The 27,173-nt window shown below is 38.0% G+C and overlaps 1 protein-coding gene across 1 annotated transcript in view; it reads right to left on the reverse strand.

The window, feature by feature from the left end:
* Positions 1 to 18,200, reverse strand: part of lrfn5a (leucine rich repeat and fibronectin type III domain containing 5a) — a 28,775-nt gene extending 10,575 nt beyond the window's left edge. The window contains exon 1 of the mRNA XM_066694634.1: positions 17,323 to 18,200. The gene's annotated coding sequence lies outside the window, so the exon portion shown is untranslated. The remainder of the gene's footprint in view (positions 1 to 17,322) is intronic.
* Between the last annotated feature and the right edge of the window lie 8,973 nt (positions 18,201 to 27,173).

Raw genomic sequence — 27,173 nt, forward strand, 5'->3', positions numbered from 1 at the left:
AGTCTGAGCAGCTCCAGCAGAGTACAGAGTTATCCCCAGCCAACTTTCACCCGTCCTCTCTAGGCGGTGCTTGGCCGATTGAACGCCACAATCTGGGAACTCCGGGCCAAAGCTGTCAATGCTAAAAGCAGGACAAGACCAGCTTGCTATCGTCTGTAGTCAATCCATTTTTAATTGGAGAATGAATGACGTAAACTTGGGAAATTCCCATGGAGAGAGTTGGTGCTACCAGCATTTAAAAGTGAATCATGTTATAGAAATTGAAATCTAATGAAATCTAGCCTTGAAATGCTAGTAATCCTTCCTGCATTTGTCAGAAACTATTTATATCTGCTCTACAGTAGCAATTAAGTTCCAAATGTTGTTGTTTTTTCTTGTGGAAAATGTGTGGAAAATATTATAATAAAAACTAAAACAACTGCCATCATTAATTCAGTGGTTTTCAGGCCAAGAATTTCAAGTAAGCATGAAGCTACTATGAGGGATCAAGTCATGAGGAATTGGGAATAAGGCTGAATGGGGAATAGAAAAGTGGATGCAAAAAATAACACCTTCACTGAATTGTGCTTAATGAGTACACTGCCTCATTATTTTCTTTGAGTAATAATTCATCCAGTGCATATATAAGATTCTTAGATTTCATTTTATCAAGTCCATTGACACAGTGAAAGGGTAGTACAGTAAAGCAATGTGGCTCATGTTTAATTGTGTATTTCTTTCTTGACAAACATTTTTCACAAGCAGCAGTATTATCAGAGCAAAAGAGTAAAGACTGGGATGTTCAGTTTGGTATCCGCAGCTTTATACAGAAACGAGGTTTAAATGAAAGCTTTGGCAAACTAGTCACCTGGCAGTCTGCGGGGCGGGTAAATCCTACTGGCACAGAGAGGGGGCAGCAGGGACTCCAGTCGGTGGTTTGGTACAACGACTCCTGCTGTAGTTGATACGGATGCCTGCAGCAAGGAGGGCCCATGGAGATTGGGTATACTAAACGCTGCTGTGCCCATATGCTGCTGAGCTGTACGGGAATATAAGGGCTGGTGTATTTCGAGAATATGATTAAATATTAACCAGAGACAACTCGAAAGCAATAACAGTATGAATTTTAAAGATATCCGAGTACCAACGTGGGCAATAGAGCTGGAGTTAAGGATAATCTCTTAATCATGCTGCAAACATATACAGATACTGTATGTAATTTAATTATATAAAACCGAGTTAAACGGGCCACTATATGAGCCAAACAGATGCCATGCAACACAGATAAGTGGATTTTTCATCTGGGCTCTATTTTTATAAACATAATGTCATAAATAACCTCAGCAATGCCTGTATTTTCATTTCAACTATTTTCATTTAATATTCATTTTTGAAATATTTGTGTATATATAGACATTTAAGATTGTACAGGTTGTCTTGAGTTGACATCTAAACAGCTTTAAACAAGTCACAATGAAAGACTGTAAACTGGTGAAAGTACTTGGAGAGCTGGACAAATCCAAGCAGATTAATTTTTGAAGCACTAAATGACAACAATAATACTCTTATTTTTAAAACACCAGCCTCTTCTGAGATGACATTGAGGGCACTTAGCCGAGCAACTCAAGTGTATAGAGATCAATATCCGCGCTCGGGGAGGAATTCTCCGTGCTTTTAGATGGATGCAGGGGCACAAATGCACCCGCTGAAGTGGAGGTGGGCTCCTAATGTAAGATGCTGAGAGACTTCTCTTCACGAGGACAGTATCTGCGCAGCGCGAGACCAATGTCTGTCTAAGACACATTCAGAGGATTACAAAAAGAAACACTCCATGGAGAAAGTCGTTTCCTTTTATTGTGTTGCTTCAGCTTTAAACGCATGCCGAAATAAAATCGTTTCCCTCTCGTTTCTGTTTGATGATGTCTAAAGTCAAGAGTGTTACATGAAAATGCGAGGCAGCAGATGAAATTTCTGCTGCTTCAGAATTAAAACCAAACCATTTACGCATACTTTATTTATACGGACAAGGCGGTGGAGAAACAAATTATAGCTCTCTGCAGCATATGCAAAAAAGGCCCGTTTCCATGTAGAATATTATGAATATATTATTGATTTGTAGGCACAGTAAACAGAATGAGAACCGTGTGACGCATTCCAAGATAATAGGGCAACTGAAGATAATGCTAAAGAATATTTGTCATATCAGGAAACAGAAAAAGATTTAGATTATGGAAGATACAAGTGGTATCATAAGTTCACATTAAAAGACATATTCATAAAATAAACTATAGATTTTAGGGAAATTATAGTATTGATTTAGTTTTTTCCTATAGTTTTCACAGCAGCTGCCTCACCTAACTATTTGTCTCCCTTTCGGATAACAATTATTCTGCCCAATCACACAATCCAAAGCCCGCAATCCACAAGCTTCCTCTTTTTATAGTGCTTTGGCTCTAGAGACCTTATTATGAGAGACTGGCCTTATTTTGTGCTTACTCTGATATTCTCCAGAATCCAGCTAGATCACTGAGATAAGCTATTTTGTGTGTGTTGCTCTAAGCTCTATTAAGGATACCCTCTTGATAATGTAAAAAAATATGAGAAAATACATTCATGTAAACCTGGAAAGCAATTATGTTCTGAAACAGATCAAAAGCAATGTACATCAAAACAAATGTGTGCCAGACATCTCCTTTCCATATTTCATGCACTGTCTGTTAAAATACTGTTGTGGGTTACAATCCTAAGATGTGTTTACATTGAAACCTTGCCTAGAGCACTTGCCATCTGAAAATATAGGTTGTGTATAATCACGCTTGCATCCAACACTGTTTTTGTACTGTTTTTCAGTACGCCAATGAAAGTGTTTGTTTCCATAAACCCATACGCCATTTTCTACGGTTAATTAGTTCAATTGTGAGGCCAGAGCTTTTCAAGAAAAATGCTCTGAAGTACTACTGTGTAGATCATGCATCAAAAATAATGACATATTATCAAGAGCTTCAGAGAAAATTGTTTATCCAATTTGTACACAAGTAAGCAAAATAGCAAAGATAGAACTATTTTATGGTTTTCTCCATTTGGAGAAAAGGGAATTGCAGACTGACTGGAAACTAAGATTTATTTTGGAAGAAACGTTTGTGTTTACTAGAGAACAGGGGCTCGGGTTTTGTTTTAGAATTGGGGGATACAGTTCAACTTGAAAAATAATGATAGAGCTCAGATATTGTATCATGACAACCGATCTTTCACATCCATGAAAACATCAAATATGTATTTATATTGAGAAAATGGGCACTGGCACGGTAGTGGTTGATTGAAACCAAAAAAACAGGGATTATGATGATCAACATAAAATGTTAAGGATTCGGTAAAAGACAAATTCCTTCTGTGCATCACCTCAACTGTGGCACATAATGACACTAGTGCTGTTAAATATCCCACAGCTGCCGCCATAAACCCCCATTGAACTTGAGTGGATTTCTTTGAAAAATAAAATAAATAACATGAATTAACTTAGGTAAAACTGTGAAGATTGATTAGCCAGTCTGCCTGTGAATATGTGGGTGAGTAACTGTCAAAATGTAATTGCCAATAACAATATGAACTGGTGAAAATATTAAACTGCTACAGAAGATTTCACTGAAAAGAGTATAATTTTTCTATTTGAACATGGCAGTGACTGATTCCACAGTTTCAGCATACAATTTGGGAAATCAGGACAATGACAATGACCCAGACTTTGAGCTTTTGACAAGCTTTGATAGTGATTAACTAAGTTCCTTTCTCTATTACATTTAGAGTCTATTTTTCAGACCTTCTTTACAGCACAGCATAGAATTGATTAGAAATAGTTCTGTGTTCATGATTTGACTGTATAATGTGAATTGTATTATTATATTTTTCAATAGCACCAGGTAAAATGTGTATAAATTATATAAAGTGGCTTCTAACAATAAATTAAACTGCGATGGGGTACAGATTTGTACTTTGGTAGGTCAAAGCTCTGATTGGGTCCAGCCCTGAGTGGAACCTGTTTTTAAATAATTAGGGCAAAATCACCACTTTTCGCAGGATTAGAGTTACTGGAAGTCACTTCACAATAACTCCTCATATTTTGCTTTGATTTTATGTTTTGGATCAAACCTTTATCTAATACAGCACCTTCATGTTAATGCACCAAATACTATCCTGTCTAGAATTTAACAAGAAATGTTTTAGCTGAAATTAAAGCAGAAATCCATGACTTTCTCATCTTAATGTTGTGTTAGTGAGATGTATCTGGCTTTCTGATAAGGGTTGTAAATGCATAGACACAGCTCAGTTCTGACAGCCTGCAAACTATTTCTAAATCACTATGTCTGGTTCTATTTTTTCCTTAAAAGAAACGCCAGAAGCAAAGAGAATGCAATACATTATTTTTTTTGTTGTGTCATAAATGCCAATGCCTCAGTAAATCAAGATAAGCAATTAAACATGAATAAATAATTCAGAACAAATAAGCTATTCGAAATGCATATAGTTCTTAAAAGAAACCTCTAAGGAATTAAGAGTTCCTCTATCAACGTTGAATGACTTCAGTATTGATGAACTAAACTCCTCATTGGCCAAGATTAAGGTTCATCACAGCATGTATGTTCATGGGAAATGGAGAACATTCTGGGACTAAATATGTACTAAAATTGAGCAAAGCACATCTTTGTTATACTATTTTATAGCTACATTGCACCATGACAACTCAACAGTAAACAAATAGATGATCTCCCATTTAATGCACTAATCAAATACAGCTGTCGTTTTCAAGTTCAAGCCCTTCATTTTCTGATTTACTTTATATCCTGCATATGTGGATCTGGGTGCTGGAGGCTAATACTGGAGATGTACTTCAGGATAGCATTCATTACAGCACACCACTACATTTTGTGAATCACATCCAGTGGTTTCAGAGGCTGGACTCGAGCCCCTGGATGAGTAATAATACGATGGATACAATGGATTGAATACAAAGGTTAGAATGACTCACTCTGAAACGGTGCCACGGTTTTTATACTGGTGGATCGAGCCGTCTGAAGCAGGCGTCGCACAAACTGGGGGAAGGTAACATTTTTGTCTTTTTAAAGCATGAATAGAATGTTGCTAGGGTTTAGGGTTATTTGTCACGTAGGGTGATGGTGTGGGGATAGGTGACTGCCAGCAGGGGTGTTGGACCAGCACGGTAGTCACGCACCGCCGGGTTATTTTGAGAGCAGCGCAGGGGTTGTGTAGTTCGCCAGTGCCCTGTTGAGAGCACAGCTGCCCCTCGGTGTTGCCATTGTATGTGAAGAGCGTTACACCTCATGGCAGAATAAACCCCCTGAAGGTGAAACACAAGTCGGTGTTGTCATCATCTACCAGTTGTGTTAATATATATAATAAAAGCACCCTCTTGCAGGTTAACCTCATGGTTTTAATATGATTTTACCATTGATGTGTAGTAGTTTGTTCATCTCTGGGCTTTACTACGCTGGACCATGAGTAAACCATTCAATAACAGGAGATGGAAACCCTGCTGATTGAACGCACTCTTGTTTTTTTTTATTCCACCCGAGTTCTCAATTACTTAATTGAATCAATTATTTGCTAACCTGAACACATTTTGCAATACTTCCAGGTTCAAGCAGGTGATGATTTGAAGAGGAATAGACTTTCCATTACAGGACAACAGTAACCTGCCACTGGTGTAGATCGTAGAGAAAACAAATACTACACTTTCCATGCCTGGTTGTTTTTCATTTGATTGATTTTACCATCACATAATATCCTCAATTTATACCTCGTGCTACAAGTAATTTTAATTGTTTTCATTTGAATACATGACTTGTAGTTTTTGGCAGTGAAATGAAAGCTTCAGAAGAAGTCAATCACCAAACGGTCCTGCAGGTGGAGGTGGGCGAGTATCCCAGGCTTCCCGACACCAATTTGTGATTCCCATCTCGTTGCTAAGCAACAAGAGCAAAATATTCCGAGTTGATATTTGCTTTTCCACTGTTCAGCAACACATTAAATCAGCCTGACTGAAGTACCTATGCGAGGCTGGAGATGGTAGCTATCCAACCACTACTCAACTAAATTTGTTTTTCACCAGATTAAAAGGCACCATGTTTTGGGCAGAGACTCCTGCAAATATATATGCAATGGTTAGATTCAATAATAATTTTCATATAGTACTATGGAGTAAGATACCATAGTAGAAAGGTCTCCCTCATGATAAATTAATAGTGACAGATCTGCTTCCATGTACAGACTATATCTGTAGCTGATTGCTATTCCAGCCTCTCACTTGTTTCTCCTAACCCCAGAAGCACACACAGGTACAGGGTGAAACAACGTGGTGTATTTTTTATTATTGTTCCCAAACAAAACAAACAAAACCTAACCCATCTTCAGGTCCTCAACTATACAAAGATCAACTAACTCACCAAGGACAGATAGGCCTGTTTACCCTGTAATAATCCTTTGTCTTTCTCACCCCTATCACACAAGTCCTCTTTTCTTTTCTTTTCTTTTCTTTTCTTTTCTTTTCTTTTCTTTTCTTTTCTTTTCTTTTCTTTTCTTCCCTCTCTCTCTCTTTTCTCTTTGTGCCCCATGTGCTTTTAAGTGAATGTGGCCAAGTGTCTCCAATCACCCCATTAAACCCACACCTTAATAATCAATTACACCCTTAAGAGCCTCTACCAATATGGCTGCCTTGACTTCAGCCTCCAGGGTCCTAGAGCCTCCAAATTCGCATTTGAGAATGTGCACTCCATTTTATACATACAGCTCTGGAAAAAAGACCACTGCAAAATGATCAGTTTCTCTGGTTTTATTATTTATAGGTATGTGTTTGGGTAAAATGAACATTTTTGTTTTATTCTATGAACTACTGACAACATTTCTCCCAAATTCCAAATAAAAATATGAATGGAATGGAATGACTGCCGTACATGTAGAGATGCTGATTTAAGAAACACTTACAGTGGTTTCTTATTTTTTTCCAGAGCTGTATATACACACAGAGAGAGAACTGTACCATTTCATCTTGCTGTACTGTGTCAGTTTCTGCTTTCACTGTTTTAGTCATTTAAAGGAACATGTATTTCAAGCATGTCCAAAGTATTTCAGACATCTTCAATTGGTATTTTCTCTTGCTGTATAGATATGCCCCTTTTCTCAATGTTTGATCCTTTAGCTACCCCACTTGAATTTCAAGGACGCAGCCGAGGGCTATATCTGACATCTGCAGCTCGGCTCCAGTTTTTTTCCTCCAATTCCTCTCCTGATCAACAAAGTTTGTGGAGAGGCCGAGGTCAAGATCCAGCGCATGCAGTGGGCTCCGATCAGTTTGTTATGTTCTCTTCTACTTCAACACGCTTTAATCTCATTTCTTATACCGCATGGTTGATGGAGACACACAAGTCTAGTTTGCAGTGAGCATCATATGTATATTTAATTGCACAGCATAAGGCTTTTAATATAAGAAAGAAACATCTCACTAACTAATGCATGCAACATCTTTCCCAGCTGTTAAGGGGGAAACAAACAAAATTACGTTTCCTTTTAATAATGAAGAATACTTTATTTTACACATGGGTTCAACATCAGTAATTGTATGTTGTAGAGCCTGACAAGCTGTACATGTAGAACTCTGCTGTGTTATGTTTTTGTCGTGTTTTAATCAGATGAAATTAAAAATTAAACAGAATCACAGTCTGTCTCTGCTGTCTTTTTCATTCGTACGTGTGAAGTTTTCTTGTTTTGTTTTGACCATCATTAAGTACTTCCAAAGGACTGCAGTGCTGTTTTTTTAATATTGCCTTCCAAAAAAAAAGAAAGATTAATAAAAAGAAACAATGCTTGCTGTGGTATTCGCAACAGACAGCTGCTGGCAAATCCATATTGTATAATCTCTTCCTAATGTTCGTGTATGTCCAGTATAATCATAAATGTAATTCTCACTGAAATAACTCACTTTATCAGATTGTTTCATGGCAGAAAATATGACCTAATTAACACGATATCAGCGGGAAATATAATTTAATTATAATAAAACATAATAAAAGATCAAGGGAGCTTGGGCTGGATAATGTAAAATAAAATTGGTGAATAACCTGCATCTCTCTTATGTTTATATTTATTATATCAAAATATTTATCCCGTGAGGTTAGAGAGCAATATTTAAATGATTGTTTAGTCCAAATGCCAAACTCTTCACTAGCTGTTCGTTCTGAGCATTTCAATCAATTTATAATGTCTCTGCTGGATGGCTGTACAGCGACCTTTGACTCAAATATATTAATGTATTGAATTAATGTATCAACTTTCGCAATCACAGTGTAGATAATTGGAGTTGCAGGCAACCTGGGCTGTTGATTGTTTTTATAACGGTGATAAATCTCCCTAAAAGCTCTGTGCTGAAGGTAACGTTTTCTTAGCTAGATTTTCTTTTTCTTTTAATGGCGGGGAAGGGGCATCACAGCAAAGCATAAAGTCACAGCAGGACAAGAAAACTGACTACATCCATATATAGGTTACGCAATGCAAAGGACTTTGTGAAAGTTTGGCTGAGCACATAATTGTTTTAATATCTCACATATTTTGCTTTCAAAATGACAAGATGATTTTCCAGATGGAAACTCGCGAACTTCTAATTGTGCCTCCCACGGTTTTCTTTATTAAATACCCTACAAAAAGGTAAAGGGAAAAAAAGGCTGCATAGTATAAGTTATCAAAGTAAACAACACTCAATTTAATTGTAATAAACCGTTACACTTTCAATGGGGTGTGAATCTAGGTATCTAATTGTAAGAAGACATTAAAGGTGTGTAACTAAATGGCAAACTGTGACTTCCATATCACTAGTGAAGATACACAAAATATATAAAATCATCACTGAGGGCTTTAGTTTGTAAGTGAATGGAGGGAATTAGTTGAATGTTCAATACATATGATTATGATTTCATCCAATAGGAACATATTTCACAACAAAATTGAATAATCACAAGACATTCCTCAGTAACACTTACTCGGATACTGTATCTGGGGAGAAAAGGTTATAATTAATGGCGTGACTATCTGGAATGCCTTCTGGTCTCAAATGATGTATGATATGTTTCCAGTACAGCCTAGTCCATGAATATGTATATGTTGCTATTGTTTTTCTAGCCCTGACAGCTAAACTACAATTTATGCCAAATCTTCTTTAGTGTTTTACCTATTGTGAACTAGACGGTAACATCGTCATCCAGACGGCAGTCACATAAAATAATGTCAAAGTAAAATAAAAGTTTATAGTTTATCCTTAAAGTGACGTAACATATATTCAAAATTGAATATATGCCAATATTGTCAACTGAGTATAATACATTATACATGTGTGTTTCCTCCCCTTTCAAGAGTCTTTTATATGAATTTGGACTAATATCGTTGTGTGGTTTACTTTCTTAGGTTTTGGACTTAATTCTGAACAATATGTCACCGCGCCACTGCCATCGAGACAGTGCTGTAATTACTTGTGTGCCCATAAAAGCCCTTTCTGCAAACCTAACCGCCACACTAAATTGCCTGGAGTGATTCGTACATCTGAGATGGAACAGAAGAACATGTATAAAAGGGTTCCCTGTCACTTAAGTTGTCATGTGCACAGCCTGTGTACCACGCACCGCCGATAGGGGTTTGGACTCCCTGCATGCAACGTGTCATAAAAGTTTTTATCCCCATTCATCACGGATCAGACTTCTGTTGCATGCTTTATAATACTCCGCCACAGCTGTTTGGGAATTCAATTTAAATGTTTGGATGAGGAAACGAACTAAGCCATTGATCAGCGCAAGGAGTGCATCGGAACGATTCGTTTCTTTTGAAGGTCAAGCATATGGTGCCCAAACCAGCAGTGCTTCAAGAAAATAGGAAAATAGTTGGGGTATCTGATTAATAATAATACAATAATCTGGATATTATATCTGAGCCACTGAAAACATGTTATGGCACGTTATACATAAGCTAAACGGAGTTTGTGCCTACATTAGTGTGAGCAGCATTACTAATATGTACCTGAAAAGTTGAAAATGACAATTTCCAGTTTTTGTTTTTCATATTGAAGAACACACAAAGCATGGAATTGTTTGTATACACAAAAAAAGCGCAATTCTGCACTGACTCTCTTTATATCTGTCTTTGTTTTTGCTGAGGCGCTCGCCTGACTCAGTAGTAACTGCTTGAAACATACAGATGCGAACATGAGTGGGCAGGTCCTGTCGTCAACAGATTTCCTTTTCACTGGACTTTTTTCTGTTACCTATTGGAAAAATCCCTTTGTTTCAACCTACACTACAAGAAAACAAAACTGAGCATAATGTCGCCTATCAACTCTACGATATTACTTTAAGCTTTTCATCCCAACACACCATACTCCTCAGGGGACAAAAATATATATATATATATATATATATATATATATATATATATATATATATATATATATATATACCATTGATGTATGTGTCAGATTTCTTACACAGTATAATTAGTACCCTAGGAATCTAAAAACTGTGACAAACTTTGACTGAAATTAGACACACTCTCTGGTACTGTATGTTTGTAAACTAGAAGACTGTGGAAACACCTCTGTTGTTGTCAATTTAAGGGCCAGTTACATACAAAACCATACATACTTTTTTACATACAAAAGTCAACGTGTAAAGTTACTCTGTGTAACACTCTTAAATTAACACTAATGGCGGTAGCTTTGTTTATGTGCTTGTTGTTTTTTGTTTGTACAGACTCCTAACAGTCACAATAAACAAATTAAACTTCTGTTTCCCACACAGAAGCTTTGAAGGGTATCAATGAATGCAGGTTTCATTTTATGGTCGGCCCTTTCAACTAAGTAAACAAGCAAGTCTAAATATACACTTGTGTGTTTTATTGTATATTTTCGTAATCGATTTAAGATAAAGACGGTGGGTAGGTTGTCTTATGGTCTACAATCGTGGCAGTGGTGGCAAAATTAGGGAAACTCTCTTTCCATTATAGTTATCTATCATCATACACTGCTTATTATTAAACAAGGATCCCGAACGATCTGTTTTTCAGGATCAGCGTCGATGCACAAATACCTGCCTGGTGGGAGATTTCTGCTCGTCTTCCTGCTCGCTGTACATTAACTGTACATTAGGTCGGGTAATAGAAATCAAATGTAAATGAGATGATCTGCCTTACAGTAATACCTTCGTGGAAAGCCTTATCTAATTGAAATCGTGTATAGAATGACAAGAAGGTGCTCTAACACCATCTACAAGCTATTTGCTAAAGTGTATTGACTAAGCAATAAATGGTTCTTCATTCTTATCTCTGTTCGTGAGGTTTACTGCCCTAATGATGTTTGGTGGATGAAGAAACTCTCCTCCTGGAAGGAAGGTGGCAATTGGTTCAAAAGATGCATTCGAGTTGGCACCAGAATGATTTTTGGCTTGTGTGTTCTTTTGATTAGAAAACAATGGTATGGAGTCACATTCTTGATTAATTATGGCATATTTGTTACTGGTTTTAGAAGGAATGTTGTCTATCAGTTATCTTAAAGACCCAGCCTTAATTTCTACTGTTAGAGAAGACCTCAGAGAACTTGTTTGTGCAGATGTAAACATGCACATGGATGGGCCTGGATAGTATTTACACAATAGTGTGCTTAACTAATACATATATTTCTGTTTGTATTCATAATTTACAGTAATTTATTTGTCAGTTAGTGGACTCACGTTTCACATTATTAAACACAATTATGGATTTACCTTAAAGAAACAGGTATAAAAGAAAAGTAATGAAACCAGTAATGTTGAAAAAAAAAGAACACTTAATAAGATTCATTGACAGGTTAACAGCTTATGTGACAGCTTAAAATAGGGGCAAACAGGTGACCTGCCACCTCGTGAGAAAGGTCCCCAAACATAGCTCAAACGAAGCAGGCAAGACAGCTCTTAATTACCACTTTGCCTGACCTACATTGAAAACCTTTCTGCTATGAGAACGGCAAACCTCGTGATACATTCGAACTCAAACACAAGCGGGTACAATATCTGCCTACACTGCTGTCCACAAGTATCACAGTATCACAAGTGCAACAGCTTCAGAGGAATAAGCTAAACTGTGTAGAGATAGGTGGTTAAAACACAGCTGGACTGTTGCAAGGTGCCCTATGAGTACTGTTTTAGTTTAATTAGTTAATTGATTAATTGATTTATGTGGAAAAATTTATATAAACATCCAATTTACTACCAGTTAATTCATAGAATTTGTCAATGGTGCCAGTCCAAGTCATGTATGATTTGTATGTAGTACTGGAAAAGGTGAATAACAAGGTCACTGAGTTAAACCCATTACAGGAAGGCCTTCAGGTGGAATGTTATCATGTAAACTACCCTGTTGTATGTATTGATCCTCGTTTTATCTCTGTTGCGTGTTGTAGGGATACGTTTTCTCTTTAAATATCAGGCCCTTGATGTCACTCATGCCCCTCTTGACACCAGAGATCCACACATGGCAGGATTAATGTGTATGGGAAACAGGAAATCAGCGGGAGAAACTCCTAACGGCCAATGAGGAGCTGCAGGTGACCGATGGTGATTAAGCACTATTGTTCTCAAATTAAATGCAGCCAATAAACTGCTGCCTCGGTGCCAGGAAGACGCTGGGCCGTCAGTTAGGCATTATAAGTCGAGAAAACAATGACAACACTACTGCCTCGATACATAAACACTTTTTGCATTTGCTAAAACGCTTGGCATAAACACAAAACAATGTTAAATCCATCGTACATTCCTCCTCTTTACTATTCAGAATGTTTTCTAGATTCACAAAACCCCTTCTGAATGGAGGAATTTGGCACTTATACAGTAAGCGAGACAGAAAATAATAAGCTTTAAAAATGCTAACATTAGCTTCTCTTACTTTAAGGCATTTGCCTTCACCATCTGCCTGTTTAGAAAGCTCTGCAGCTGAGTGCCGAGGCAGGAAATGTAGTTAGACCAAAAAAAAAAACTGGCTGCTGTGTGACTGAATTTTAATCATTTCCCTATATTTAGCCGTTACCACTGTTATATAATGTATATTCGTGCAGGGAGTTTTTTTCTGCTAGGAGCCAATATATTTTCACAGGTACATATCACATGATGGTGCTGCTCTTCCGTTGGTAGGAAGACTATTGAATAAAATCTGCATGTTTCCAAGATCTGTAACCGTGTGATTTCTGCCTCATCCTTTGTCTGTCATTTTTTGGGTATTTATTTACATGGAAAATCTGTCTTCGGCGTTCTCTGCTTAGCAAGTATTCAAAAATAAGGTCAACAGCCTATTCACAAATCTTGAGGGATTTATCAACTTGTTGGCCTTTTGCACAGAAAGCAATTCTACCTCACAGCCACATAAATCTTGTTTAAAACAGCAGGGCAGCAAGATAAAAGCCACCTTCCACTGTCATTCAGATAACTAATTATGTACAAACCTCGCTGGCTTCCAGCCGTAAATTTCCTGACAAATAAAGGAAGAAAATATTGTTGTGGGGTTCAAATGGGACGCTGCCAAAGCCTTCAACTCCAAACAGGCCTTGTTTATATCTGTAATTAAATAATTAATAAAAGTAGGAATGTTACATTTATAATTAAATTAATTAATGTTAAATGCTGCTGTTTAAATTCAGGTTCTGATACTTGAATGCCTCCTGCCTGCACACCATTAAAGCATTGCTAATAGCAGTCGAGAGAACATATCCGTAGACAGATGTAATTTGAGACCTTGGCCAGTATGAACTAAACCCAGGCCTTGTTTATTCACTGGGCTACTGACCGCATTGCTTTTTGCAGTAAACACAGTGTGGCTACCAATGAAAAGGCCATCTGTTCTGCAGCTATCAAACATTTTATTACTAGAAAATCTCAAGCTCCTTCAGCTCCACGTTCGTGCAAATTGTGCTGATGTCTACTCCCTCTAACACAAGAGTGTGGTCTCCTTGCTGGGCTTTACACCCCTGTGTTACGCCTGTCCACTGTATCAAACGGACTGTAGGAGGCTTGGTACAAAGATCCCCGTGTCTGCCTCTCTTTTCATCACTCCGTCTGCGTCTCTGTGTGGCCTGTCAGTCAATAAATCGTGCCCCCGTCACTTTGATTCCCTCATTTTGAGTCAAGTTAATGTCTATACATGACAACAGTGCAGCTGCACATTTTGCAAAACGCTAGCTACACAACTATAAAATACCAGTAAGGCTGTATTCACGTGAACAGGATCATGTAATTCAAATGTAATCTAGCACATATACATACAAATACCTACTTGCATGTAGAGCTGCTGAAGTAATCATACTTAAAGCTCTCAATCTGAGAATAGCACTAAAAATATAATCTATTTCATCTGCAGGCAAGTCTTTGGTACCAATGCAGCAAATATAACCACCAGAAAGATTACCTACAGAATAATAGTAAGATCTATTAGTATTTTACCCAAAAACTCCCATGCAATCCTTCAACAAAATCCTTAGTTCTATAAAGTGGAAACCATTGATTACGTTGCACTGCATCTGCAATGCATTAAATGCTAAATAACACTATATTGCACCCTTTTCCTTGTTAAAAAAGCTCAATCCCTATGAGAGAAAGTGGCATTTGCCAAAGAATGGTATATTTTGAAACTGCTTTGGAATAAATAACAGTTTAAACCAGTCTGGAGAATTGTCAGCAAGAAAATAATTAATTGCATGTAGATTATTCATAACGCCTTCGAGTGCAGTGCTTTGGCTTATTCCTCCAAGCCTTCGACAGTGCACCTCTAGTAACCATAGACAGCATCCGGGGTAACTCCTGCAGCTGGTCTCCTCAGCCCACTTACTGCTTAAGCAGGGGGAATGGTAATCTAGGGCACACTGTCTTTTTCCACCCTCCTGCTCAACAGTGGCTTTCATTAAACTGCAGCAGCAGTCGGAGCCTCATAATGCCTCCTTTGATTCTTTGCCTCTGACTTTGCAGCAACATGGAGGTAAGCTCGGCACGTGTAATTAAACAAGCCTCCACAGAGAGGGTGTCTTTGCTGAAGTCATCCCAACTGCTACAGTCGCAGCCCTGAAAAAACCCACCCTAATCGAGTGAGTGAGGCCACTCATACTTGTTTTGATTTTGATATATCGTCGGCATTAGACAAGGGTGACCTTTCTGTCTTCATTAGTGGGATTGAGACACTTTTAAACGTGGTGATCTATGGACTCCTGATGCTTTCTCCACCAGAGATAAAACTGTCACCTCCAGAGTTTAATGCCCTAATAGTGTTGTCTCCCCTTGGCCTGGCTGCAACTCAAAAAAGGATTCGGCTGCAAAGAGTGTCAAAGCCCTTCCCTGCCTCTGGAGCTGCAGGATGGAGCATAAATTGAATTATAGCACCACCAGCCAGTCAAAGCAGTGCTGCAGTTTAGCTGCCTGGCGACTGGCTGCAGAAGAAAGTCTGAAATGCCGTCATTAGGGGTTTATATGGAGTTAATGCAAATGATGGAATAATCTTATATTCCGGACACCAGGCATGAGTCAACAGAGTATGATAGCAAGTCCACAAACATGTGAATTTGATTGGATGTTCTCTATTATTAAGTAAAATGGGCGAGGTGGTCATTAAGCATTATTTTCCACTAATACAGAGAAAAAGGTTTAATAATGGATGGATTACACCAAGGTAATGAAACATTTATCAAGCTGGTCTGAAAGTACTTGATCCTGTTAACCTTACCCCTTTTGTCTCTAACACATTAGACACCTTTTGAATGAATTTTCCACATTAATGCAAAATATTGACCTTGAGGAAAAATTACTACATTCTTCATTCTTAACCAACTATGGATACTTTTAGGGATCACCACAAATATACTGCCTTTAAATTTCCACATGCAAAGTCAATCCCATATGAGGTAATCATGCAAATACGTACGCATCAACGTTTCTGAATGTGCTGTATAGCTCAAAATATAAATTACCCCAGAGGACAAATACTATTTAAATCAATAACAGTAATGTTACGTTCAGTTAAATCAGATGTTTTTTTTCCCTCATAAAGGCTATGTGAAATAAATAAATTATAGTAAAATGTATACTTTTCAAATAATCCTCCAACAGGGTTACATGTCACACAACCTACCATAAAGTACATGGTCCCAATTAATTTTACGTGCCATTAGGTTAACCATGGTCAATTTTTACCCTTTTATTTGAACCTCACCATTAATATCTGATTATATCTCTTACTCGTATTAGTCATATGTAAAGTTTAGTACATGAACCTGTTTAGCACCCAAAGCAATTCCAACCAGAGATGCAAATCATATATTCATCTGCTTTAATTAAGCATCTAAGCATTGATATTTGCGTTTAAAAAAATGCAAATGCTGTTAATATGGAGATTTACATAATGTGTTGTTGTCTACAATTAATTACACCAGATGGTAAACGTAGAGGGTTCTCCCTCCCGTTGTGTTTATGAGTCTTATAGTTTTTACCATGTACCTTTGGGGGCAAGGAGATCGTGCCACTTGGACCAGTTCCTCCTATTGTCACATGAACCCATCCCATCGACAAGGACGTGTGTTAGATTCCCTCAGCTAAATTTTCACATGTCCTTTTTACACGAAATACCTTAAGTGAGATACGCCCGATTACATCTCGCCGGTGTGGCATCAGACCCAGATTGGGTATCACTCGGTGCATTTTCTTAGAGGGAGCATCTCCGGGAGAGGCAACTGAGATTGCGTTTCTGTTTTGGCATAAATCCCTATACATCCAAAGCGATACAGTAGAAAGCAGAATGATTGCTAACAATGTCAGTGTAATTCCATGAAACTGCATTCTGCTCCTGTGTGTGTGTGTGTGTGTGTGTGTGTGTGTGTGTGTGTGTGTGTGTGTTTATTGCCCCCTACAACTGACTAGACTTCACATACTAAGCTCTTATTTTTCACAACTCTGTATGGGAAGCCCGTCATGGCAGTCTGGAAACACTGCCAGCATAACGCTATAGTAGCCCATTCCTGAACAAGCTCGTCTAGAAGAGGCTATTTGACCTTGCAGTGTACCTGAATACCAGGTTAAACCCTTAAGCCATTTGATTACAGTCAATGCCCCCCTAGCATTGGGAACACCTTCAGGTAGGACGCTTATATCAAAACAAATCCAACCAAAATTGCAAAAAACACGCAGTTCCCAGCCCAGCATACAACAATCCCCGACCATGACCCGACAATACACAAACCCCACATTCAGCATCGTGTCAAAACACAATCAAACATAAAGATCAAAAGTTTACCTTGCAGAAGGAACATCAGCCCTGCTCAGTAGACTGAGGGTCAGGGATATTGAGTCTTCTCAATCCTCATGTTTTCCCATATTTTGCTCCATCGGATTTGCACTATATTCTGTCAATGCAAGGTGTGCTGCTCTTCTCACCGCACAACTCCGCACAGCCCATCTCCCCCCCTACACTCGACCGATATGCCATAGGTTTGTATTCAGCAAATGCATTTGAATCCACAGATGCGCCTTATAGGAAGAAGAAGAGGAGAAAAAAATCCACCCGACGACCGACACACACACACAGATAGTCAGATCCCAACACAGGTCTCCAGAAGCGCTTTAGAGGACGCTGAAGCTTGTTTTTTCCGCAGACTGAGCCATCCTCCTTTAGCCTCACAGCTAGGGGAGCTTTCCTCCGCATTAAGCCAGCTTGCTCTATTTAGCTGAGCAAACGTCTCTGCAGTGAGAGCGATCAAGTGGCTGAGATGGGGACCTCAGATCAAATCTCAGCAGGCAGATCTGTGCACCGCTCCCCCCCCCTCCCCCGGCCAGCCTCCACGCTGAGTTGATCCTCAGAGTGATGGAGTGCCACATCCAAGTCTCCAGAAAAAGGATGCTCCTCCGCCCTGTGACTACAGATCTCGCTTTTTTCCACCTCTTTAGCTCCGTAACAGGATTACTAACCAATTATTAAATCTTTAACACTCTGATGGGGTACTAATGAAGGGGGTAACCGACATCCAAACACAATGACAACGGCGGCAAACTCTCCTCCGAGCATCACAAGTGTCTCCAGGAATCCATAGCCGCATGCCTGTGGAGATCAGCCCTCACGGACACCGTCTGAGGCGTTTAACTAGGAGACGTACAGCAGCAAAGGAGGGATTTGTGATGGAGGCTATTTTCTCTCTCTCTCTCTCTCTCTCTCTCTCTCTCTCTCTCTCTCTCTCTCTCTCTCTCTTCAAATGGGAAAAGCGGAGGAAGTCATCGCGGATTGGCTCAGGCGCTCCTCGCTTCTCTGTCTGTCACTCCACGGCACTTTGCTAAGGAGGGCTGTCAGCTTAGCTTTCATAGGCAAACCCAGGATATTGCTGCTCTGAACAAAAAAGGTGGCGAGCATCGCTCAGCGGGGCCGCCCTGCGAGGAACAGGCGACGCAGATTGGATTCAACGCGACTTTCCAGGCAGATGGGGATCCAAAGGGAAAGCAGAGTCCCTTTATCGCTGACAGCTGTTGAACAGGAGTTGTTTACCGCCAGGAGAACTGATCTATATATAGAGATGGGATATCTAACTTCGCTGTAACAAAGTTCAGAAGATACAGGAAGGGCTCTCGGCTGGACTTTACTAATCTTTGCCTTTTGCATGACTGGAGTAAGTTGAAAAGATGGAGCAACTGGTGTGGGATGGCGAAACAGACTAGCAACACAATGTTTTACACGTAGACGGATTTGCTGCACTTGGTTTATTATGATGGACGTCTGCGTAAGGCGTAAGGGTCGTTGGGATTAAGTGAGCTTTTTTAATGCTTTTTGTACTGATATTGATTTAATTACTGACTTATATGTTGCTTTGAGTTCAGGAGGTGCTAAAGGGTGGGACACTTTTCACATGTTTGTGTAACTCGAAACAAACTCGAAATAAACTCGAAACAAGTTATTCAACTTCAAGGTTCAACCTCTTTTCCAGTATTGTCTTGTAAGTTAAAGCTATAAGAAGTCGTGTGGCCTTGTCATAGTTTTGTTCGGACCCATATTATACTTTTTTTTATCGTATTTACAAATATTTACAATCTGTTTTTGATTCTGATAGTATTGAATGTAACGTTTGCTGCGAAAGCGTCTCGATTTCGAATTTATTTTTGTGTTGTGTGTTTTTTTTCTCTTTGAAGTGACTTACAAAGTCTATCACAAGGAGACACAGTTATGGCAGAATGAAGTGATATCATGATGAGAGAAAGATTAGGACAGAAACGTACTGACTGGATTGTGTTGAATATTATTGTTTGGTGGAAAGTCTGCCTAGAGAGAATATGAGCTGTTTTCAGTACCATGGACAGCTACAGAGAGGGCTTGCTGAGACAAACGCAGCAGACACAATAATGGCACATTTTAACGTTGACAATTATGTTATGAAAAGTGCACTTCCATTGTGTAGTAGTATTAGCAATATTAATAATAATAATACAATATTTAAATATCCTCATATTCCTGGAAGGCAGCTGAACCTCCACGGGCGTGCACATTCAACATTTACCATGCAAGCAGAAGGCAGTAAGCAGCACAGTAGTGGGCCATTTGTCCCGCAGTCAGACTGTACTGAATCAAAGCATCTCATTACTGGGCCAGAGAGACACTGAGGAGAATCACTCCATCGTGATGTCATACTCTGGTGGGACTGTAGCACCAAAACAGTTGCATTCTCTCACTTCTCGTTTTGTTAAATACCTGCACTAGACTGGCCTATACGCATTTAGCTGGCAGCTTTTTATATTTTATTTTTAAAGTAACATATCTTTTCTCTGACCCACTGTGAATTATGAAGAGAGATTATGCTGATGCGAAACAACAGCTAAGACAGAGTAACTTGGATCTTGGCCTCAGTTGCTGCCCTACAGCTTTAAAAGTGTAATATTTGTGATTTGATGTATGTATATTACTACATTGAGAAGGAAATACCATACAAGTGTTAGTCTCGTTATGTCAATATGGTATTGTCTATTATTACTGATTAATCTGATTTAAGGGGATACAATATCCAGAATGTATGGAATGATCTGATAGTCATAATCTGTTTGGTGGCTGATCTTATCATTTGCTCATGGTATCATGTTTTATCAACAGATGCAGCTTTCCCACACACACACACCCCGGGTTTGATTATAGCCACACATGAAAAGAGTAAAGTCATCAGCTGATTAATATGTATCATGAAGGCGTCATATGGGAACAGTTGGCAGCAATGATCTGAAGACAAGTACAAACATACAATTCAAATATATTAATTTAATATACATTGATCAATATATTTGGCAATGTTTGATTAACGATTTGTTGTTGTTTGTTCTAAACAACTAATCTGCAGGAAAGGTCATTAAGTAGCTTTTTTGTGTACTCATGTATCTGGTAAGAGGGGGGTGCTGTTGTATTACAGAATGGAATGTACACCAGAATTAATATAATAATTAATATCTGATTTATATTCTAATCTAAATGTAAAACATGTGGTGTAAAATATTCCCAGAGATGCACGCATAATGCCATGGGAAAATTTGATAATCTATTCTAATTCATAGCATGTGAAGGAAGTCCATTGTCCGTTTCACATAAAACCAAATACATTTTGAGTGTCATTGTTGGGATGTAGATGTTTTCTTTTCTTGTGTGTATTTATTTATTTTATTTTGAATATTTTTAGAATTCTAGAATTTTAGAAGAGCACTAATTCATTATTCCACCATTTCATATGCAGTTAATACTATTATAAATACATCTCACCAGCTGTTGGCCTTTTAAGTATCGATGCCAAAGTATCTAGTGCTCAGTTCTGCAGAAGTGAATTATTATTAATCAAGCAAAAGAGACAAAGAAGTCCAGTCCAACAGTGATCCATCCAGACCCAGGATATTCTGATTTTCAGTGAAAGTCTGTTGAATTAATTGAATACCATGGGGGGGACAGGGTCATCTAGGTGAGCAACCTGGGGCAGCTTGCAAAGCCACTGAAAGAAGATTATTTGAACCTTGAGATTTGGAGAGAATCCTGGCAGTGCTGTGAATGTAGGATGTCCACTTACTTGCCTCTGATAATTCAGTGGAGCGGTCTTTATTCACCCAGCCATCCTGAAGGTTTTGTTGTGGTTGTTTTCTTTTTTTCCAGTATCACTCAATCTGTCCTGTTCTCATTCTTTCTCTCTCTCCATCTCTGTTTCTCTTGTAATTCCATCAACCCAAAAAGCTGATTAGCCAATGATCCTGTCACACTCCTGAGCTCATCGCTTCAGAAATCCATGCTGACACATTTGCCACAGTGCTGAGAGGAACAAACACAGTGCTTTGATTAGTCCTCCAACATGAAAAGGAAACTGATTACACCAAATGTATTGAGATGCTCGCAATGTAAACGAATATATATTAATTTCCAATTGGAACGCATTGTGATACTTCTGTTGTCTGATACAGTCCCGAGGATGCCGACAGCAGTCAATTACCACTTTGTCAGTGTGGGCTGTATCGCTCTGCGGTAACAAGCTTTCCTGCCGTGTCAGCGATCAGAGTCCAATTGCCAACATAGGCTGCCATTCCTCTGCAACATGGGTATAGAAGTAAAGCTGGGCCTGCTGTTCAATTGGATTGAGCTCTGGGGTGATCTGTGGTGTCCAATGAGAGTCACTGGAGTTCTGTGTGTTATTTTTCTAACTATTCTTGTCCACATCTGGCTTGATGGCCTGTAGCGTTGTCATCCTGGAAGTGGATATCACAGCTATTAATCTGAAACAATGTTCAGGTCTGACCAGGATGTTACTTGTACCTCCAGGGGTATGATATTGCTCCATCTATCCCAATCTCAACATCCCCTAAGTGATTATTCCACTGCAAGGAGCCTGGGATGCATACAACTATATTAGACTAGTCTTAACCATTAGACTAGTCTTCACTGGACAGTTAGAATAGTCAAATGCACCTTTTTTCTGCTTTCTCTCTTTCTTACTCCTAATTAAGATGAAGACTACCTGAGTGTCAAGGACTTTATCATTTTTTATGTATCTATATAAATATTGCTCAATGCCCTTTGGATCACTCATCATAACCTCATCTAGATGTTTTGAGATTCTCCTCATCACCGAAAAAGATTGTGACCTGCAACTCAAACCAACTTACCAGCTGTTAAGGGACCTTTTCATGTAGAGAGGGTTGATGTGGACTTGAAATGAGCAGCAATTTGTGTGGTGATTATAAAAGGATTAGCCTTCATTTTTCTTCTCTCTCTCTCTCTCTCTCTCTCTCTCTCTCTCTCTCTCTCTCTCTCTCTCTCTCTCTTTCTCTGTAGCACTAGTATTTCTGTACCTGCTGACTGTGGTATGAATTTGGCGTTGATCTGGAATTGCGAACACCAAGACAGTATAAACAACACAAGCCAGTGAAAAGTCAAAAGAGATTATGCCTCGTTAAAAAAGCAAGCCTTTGAGGTCATCCGTGTACATGAAATTAATTACACTTTAATTACAAACATGGTTACTTTTAACATCTTCAATCACAGTATACCAGCTTTAATCTGTTTAGAATTGTATTAACAGTGAGAAACAATGAGAAACAATGAAAACACGTATACACTTAAAAAGCTATACCATTGTAATGAATCTAATTATTATTTATATGCACAGTAGTATGCTTCTCACAGGCAGCAGATCGGAGGATTGTGAGTAAACTGTTCAGTCTGTGTTCAACCCGAATTGCTGCCATGCTGTAACAGGAAAAAAAAAAAACTCCCACAATTCAATGCATATTGACGGGAGCCCAACAGTGGAGACGGATCAAGATTAAAAACCAACCTGTATGGAAAGAATAGTCATAACTGGTGTTCAAAACAAATCCTATAAACCCAATCCTAATATGAGGAATACTACATACAGTAATACTGTTCCACTGTCACATTAGCTGTGGATAAATACATTTACACCAGAAAATACACTTGTTCTGACATATCACTGAAAAAATACGATTTACTAATTGATCAATTGGGATATTTAAACTATGTTACAATATATTACAATAGATTACAAGACATACATGCAGCATGTTTTGCACCGCAAGTAATACAAAAACCACAGCAGAGCAAGATGTTTCTGTTAATGGAAGTGTACAGCAGTTATCATTAACAATAGATGTGCCTAAGACCAGCCATTGATGCTTCAAATTTAAAATGTCTGGCTTAAGACCTTTGCCATTTGCATTGTGTTGGTGATGCGAAAGAAACTATACCTTTCTTATATTACTAATGTTATTAATATTGCTAATGGTGCAATAACAGTTGTGTAGTAAAGAGGAACACATCTGGTTCTGTAAAGATCCTAAAATATCAAAACTGACAGCATGACTAACTATGACTAACCCTTTCTAAATATTCATTACTCTCACAGCCCTTGTTAGGTTTTCAATTGTGGGATAGCGTCCTGTTCCTAAATTACATTGAAATAAAATAAAAAGAAACTGCATTCATTTAACGCAGCCTCTAAATATTTTAAACACTTCCATTATATCACTCTAGCCCATTTCGTTTTCTAAGCAGTGTATATTTAGTTGTTTCAGCTCAATTTCCCCCTGGGATTAGTCTTGTTGCTTTCCTTGAAACTTTCTGTTTCATGGATTTCTTTTCATTTCGAAGAGGTCTATATTTAGCACAGTCCAAGGAGAGAGATAGAGAAAAAAATATGTTCTTGTAGGAGTAAAATGTTTGTGTTTAATGGAGATGGAAAGGCATGAATTGGTCGGTGCAGCTGTAACATGACATTGCAGCGAGATGTATGCAGCTGGAACTGATTGATAGTGATTTTGTCCTGGTGCTCACAGTTGGGTGTGATGCCACATCATCGACACACTGTACACTATTTGTTTTGAATGAAGGTTCGGTAGAGATACCTGGAAAAGAGAAGCTGTAGACTGAAGCAAAGGGAGACATCTTGGGGAGGCCTTCATTCAGCAGTGGATCAATACAGGCTGATGATGATGGTGAAAGTGAAGAGTAAAGACTTGCAGCACCAGGGTGGAGCAGCTTGATACAAAATAGAGCAGCTCAGGAAAGGAGTAAAACCATTTCTCTCACAGCATATTATTACTGTGCTGTGCACCTGCTGCTCACCTCTTCTATTAGCAGTCAGAGCCAAGCAGGAAAATCAAGCGACACAATTGTGTATTGGGTATGGCATGTGTTGTACACAAATGAACCAGTGGAATTATCATTTAAATCACAGTCCAAAAGATAAACTTTGTATTTCACTCATCCAGATACTCGTCACAACTCATCTTCAGTGTGAAATTATCTTATTTCTATCGCAAATTCATTTCTGCTTTGTACAAGACAATTGTAAGGAGAACTAGAACCTATTCCAAATATTTCTCTATTTCAGGGTGTATTCTGATCATTTAATGACTAATTACAATCGTCATACAAAGGTTAGCTTTGTATGTTTGTTTAATGGCTGATAATTATTAAATGACTGGTATATCGCCACCTTGGTGCAGGAGGACTACATTACAGATCAAAACATGTATTTTAAAAATAAGGGCTTAATAATAAAGTAATCCTTACCATTATCTAGCTTAATGTCATGCAGATCAGCGAGGGGCACTGACTGATTTCACGCATATATGAAAAGAGCTTTTAAATCATTTTCTCATGTAGCCTACCTGCTGTTTTAATCACCCATATCCCAATTCATATTGTCAGAAAATAATCGACACATTGCAATGTACCAGTTATTCAGCATCTTTCTTCTGAGTTATATTTCTAGTAGAATGGGATTCCCCTTACAATCCCCAGAATTCAACATGAAACCATTTCCTACGAAGAAAATAAATACAAGGACAAGACAAGTGAAGCACACAAGATTAGAGAAGGAATTCCAAGAAACACCCAGGACTAAGCAAGATTAATGACACGGTGCTTTTAAGGTGAGCGCATGCTGGTGGCTGGTCACCTATCCAATCAACATTGTATTGTGGTGGCTGATGAGAAACTCATTGGAAACAGACATTATCATCAGTGTTAGCAGGCTGTGCACAAAGGTGGGGAGGGTGGCAGTTAAAATGGCAAATGCACAAATCAAGAACAATTCAAATTAATATAAAATCTATCTGGAAGTCGTATATTAACATTATCCTGAAATTGCACCAAAAACAATGATGTAAAGAGTGCACTTTATTTGGTATTGAAAATCCTACTTCACGTGTTTGTATTTCAATTTTTATAGGTTAGAAGAGTAGCCAATTTATTGTAATTGACTGTGGAGTCAAACATCTGTTTTCTAGTTATGCTCATCCACATTAATTTTAGACATTATTAAGCACCATTACGTTCAAATCGGTTTATTTATTTATGTAGAAAGCTATTTATCAGTAATATCAGGAACTGTACATAGTAAATGGAAAATCACTTTCTCTACGGCTTCAGAAGATGAGAAATTATACATTAATCAACTGTAGAGATTGAAAGATGATCTTCCAATTTCCAGCAGCTTAAGGAGTGAAACTGCTGACTTATTTATTTATTCAAAATATGATGTTCAAATAAATATATATTTTTAAATGTAATGTATCGTGGTATATATGGATATGTAGATAGATAGATATCACCACCAACATCAGCCCATATCGATCCACTGCTGGATGAAGGCTCCTCAAGATGTCGCCACGTGCTTCGATCTACAGCTTCTGTTTTCCATGTCATGCCTGCAAAGTGTATTGTTTCATCTTCCCATCTTTTCTGTGGTCGTCTTCTAGGTCTTTTTTCATCTCCTGGGATCCATTCGATAGCTTCCTCTGTCCATCTTTGATCTGTTCTTCTCTCGATGCATCCGGCCCACTTCCATTTTAACATTTTCACTCTTTCAATGATGTCACATATTTATATATTTATTTGAATGTGTATTTATGTTATGCCAGAGCAATTTTACCTCTATAGACTTAAATCTAATATTATATTATTACAGGTGAAGAAATAAGGTTATAAAACATAGAGATAACCAACAAGTTGATTGTGTTAACATCGGAAGTGGCTCATGGGAGTTTTAAACAGATACATTCAAATAAATATAAAGTATGTAATTAGCTATTTAATTAATAGAATACCCCCTATGAAATAAAATTGAAATTGACTACTTAACTACTAATATTGCTAATATCTTCCTGTACATAACAAGTGACTGGAATTATTGAGAAAACTTGTAGTAAATTGGGTGAATTCCTTAAGCGATATGAACAGATACAGCTGATGAGCAAGATATTATTTAATCACCATCATTTATTAAATTGCCATAATTGTTTTACATAATTGAGAGGTATTTTCCTATTCACCATAATTTAATGTGTTGATTGCTAAATTATTGTTTCAGCTCAATGCAATTAGATTGGGTACAAGGATAGCTGTAGGTTAACTGAAGAATTACAGTTATAATAATCAATAAATACCAACGTGAAAAACGTGAGCACATTTTTAATACATCAAAAATGATAGGTAGGGAATTGTGATTCTTAATAAATCAAAGAAAGTGTCCAGAAACATATTTTCCTACATAACTTTCTGAAGTTATTGGAAACAGGTTATTTTGTTTACTTAAGTTCATCAGACTATGGCACTATCCTGAATATATATATAAACATTTAACACAATCTGCTACACACAGCACATTGTCTGAAAGGACAATCCAATAGTTCATTTATTCTGAATGTTTGTAAAAGCAACCAGCAAGAATGGTTTATCTAAGAACTCAAAAGTGTCTTTGCTGTTCCTTTTTCATCATTATAGATCACCTGTTAAGGAAAAATGCTTCAAACCACTTTATCTAGGGGTTCTAAATGCATTATTGATCTAATTTTTTTTTTAAAGCTTTGGATTTTGGAAGGTATGATGATTCTGAGATGGCAAATTAAGTTCAATAAAAAAAAGCATTTCAGGGACAGTAAATAAATAAAATGAATCACTTTTTCCACTTTTTTGTGTTCATATCAAGTCAAACTTCAATATGTTGATTTTCCTGTTGCAACAAAAATAAGCTTGACCTTTTAAACGGTCAAATGTCAACCTCCTGAATCTGAGAAATGGAAAAAAGGAAAAGAACATAAAGCTAGGTATAAATCAATTTCCATCTA

This window comes from Amia ocellicauda, chromosome 21 (genome assembly GCF_036373705.1).
Source record: "Amia ocellicauda isolate fAmiCal2 chromosome 21, fAmiCal2.hap1, whole genome shotgun sequence".
In the NCBI taxonomy this organism is placed as follows: domain Eukaryota; kingdom Metazoa; phylum Chordata; class Actinopteri; order Amiiformes; family Amiidae; genus Amia; species Amia ocellicauda.